Source organism: Schistocerca piceifrons, unplaced genomic scaffold (assembly GCF_021461385.2).
Source record: "Schistocerca piceifrons isolate TAMUIC-IGC-003096 unplaced genomic scaffold, iqSchPice1.1 HiC_scaffold_1183, whole genome shotgun sequence".
Taxonomy (NCBI): domain Eukaryota; kingdom Metazoa; phylum Arthropoda; class Insecta; order Orthoptera; family Acrididae; genus Schistocerca; species Schistocerca piceifrons.
Window position 1 is genome coordinate 15,001 of NW_025726997.1, and position 2,500 is coordinate 17,500.

The window sequence follows — 2,500 nt, forward strand, 5'->3', positions numbered from 1 at the left end:
CCCTCTCAGGTCCCGGCGGCGCGCAGCGCCGTCCCAAGTACTTGGTCGGGTTCGAGAGAGGCGCAATCGCCCGGAGTTAGGCGAGTAGACGCTTTCGGTGCGACCACCCGTGCTCCCAACTGAGCTTGCCGCTGCCGACAGAGGCCCGGGAGCGTGCTGTCGTGGCATTGCCGGCGGGAGACAACACGCGCCACCTACGGTGACCGGCAGCTCCAACGCCAGCGCCACAGAAGGACAAAAGCCCCACTTGGGTGCCGAAGCGAACTCTCCCAGCACAGCGCACGCGCCAACACATCCGCACAGCTGCGATACAAACCACCAGCGAGAACCGCTGGGGCGACCGAGCAGCAGACGGCGTCGCGGCGCCGAGCGCCGGGCGGCGGCGCATCCTCAACGCACACAGTCCTCAATCGGACCAGCACACTGAAGATGTCCACCGCGCTTCGCACCGGGCCCGCGAGGACCTACTTTGGCCGCACGGCGCCGCGCGCAGGGTGCGCCGGCGCGCAGCTGCGACGCCTGCCGCGTCCGTCGGCCGGCGCGCCTGCCACTGGCCGCCCCCACCAGCCGGCTGTAGCGCGTGCGCCCACGCACCGCGCGGCCAGCACGCCGGGAGGCGCCCCCTCACCGGCCGGGGACGGTCCCACCCAGCCACCGCCGCGTATCGCTTCACACCCAGATGCCGTTCAGTTTCGTCGGCATGGTGGGTATCGCTGGAACAACCGGTTCGTACCTCAACCTATCGTCGCCATCACCGATTCACCCCTAGCGAGAACAACCGCACCACAACAGGTTACCATTTGTTCATTTGCGTAACTTCACCAGAAAACGCAGGCGTCCATCGCCATTTGCAACTTCAACGATTATTGCATGCCTGTGTCAGGTGTCACGCCACACTACGTCTGCCCACATACACGCAACAAAATGTGCACGCCTAGACAATACGTGGAAGGTGGCCCCCGTACGTATGCGATGTCCATTGCTCGAACGACTGTCAACCGGCCTCTGTAGCATGTCGCAGATATGGAACGCGGTGCACCATGCCATCACGGTGTGTGAGGAGAGACGACTAGGTCCGAATACATCAACAGACAGCTCATGCTGATCGCCATCCACGGCGTCCGTTCCTCCCACACGTCTCTATGGCGTACCACACTGCAATCCAGCTCTCATAGGGAGACGACACGTAGCTGCGTGCACAATATTTGCACTGTATGGTCCGCCGTTTTTGGGCGCAGTCGTTGTACGGTCACACATGTGCCACGATGTATCATTCGGTACATAAGGACGAATGTGCAGTACAGATTGTGGTTTACGCGTACGACATTAGCGGACGGTTGACACAGGCCGCACCACAACGTAGCCTGAGTACGTCGCATGCGAAGGGCATTGAACATGCAAACTTCTCACCAACCAGCTTGCGAAGGCAGGGGGGCAAGGTGGGGACGTGGGGAGGGGCGGCATGTACGTCCTGCTGCCATCCACATTACAGTGTACAGCAGGAGCATGTGGAAAGTCAGCAAGACTTGCAAGGTGTTTAACATGAAGCGATACACAGGGGAGCGGGCAGTGCGAGTAGCGAACTATATTGCGAGGGTTGCGGGTGGGCAACACTACACTAATTGAACGAGTCGTATAACAATTACAGAGCAGGTTTAGGCGACAACATGGGTTACGTTAGGGGACAACGTGGGTTACGTTAGGGGACAACGTGGGTTACTTTAGGGGACAACGTGGGTTAGGTTAAGGCACAACGTGGGTTAGGTTAAGGCACAACGTGGGTTAGGTTAAGGCACAACGTGGGTTAGGTTAAGGCACAACGTGGGTTAGGTTAAGGCACAACGTGGGTTAGGTTAAGGCACAACGTGGGTTAGGTTAAGGCACAACATGGGTTAGGTTAAGGCACAACATGGGTTAGGTTAAGGCACAACATGGGTTAGGTTAAGGCACAACATGGGTTAGGTTAAGGCACAACGTGGGTTAGGTTAAGGCACAACGTGGGTTAGGTTAAGGCACAACGTGGGTTAGGTTAAGGCACAACATGGGTTAGGTTAAGGCACAACATGGGTTAGGTTAAGGCACAACATGGGTTAGGTTAAGGCACAACATGGGTTAGGTTAAGGCACAACATGGGTTAGGTTAAGGCACAACATGGGTTAGGTTAAGGCACAACATGGGTTAGGTTAAGGCACAACATGGGTTAGGTTAAGGCACAACGTGGGTTAGGTTAAGGCACAACGTGGGTTAGGTTAAGGCACAACATGGGTTAGGTTAAGGCACAACATGGGTTAGGTTAAGGCACAACATGGGTTAGGTTAAGGCACAACATGGGTTAGGTTAAGGCACAACATGGGTTAGGTTAAGGCACAACATGGGTTAGGTTAAGGTACAACATGGGTTAGGTTAAGGTACAACATGGGTTAGGTTAAGGTACAACATGGGTTAGGTTAAGGTACAACATGGGTTAGGTTAAGGTACAACATGGGTTAGGTTAAGGTAC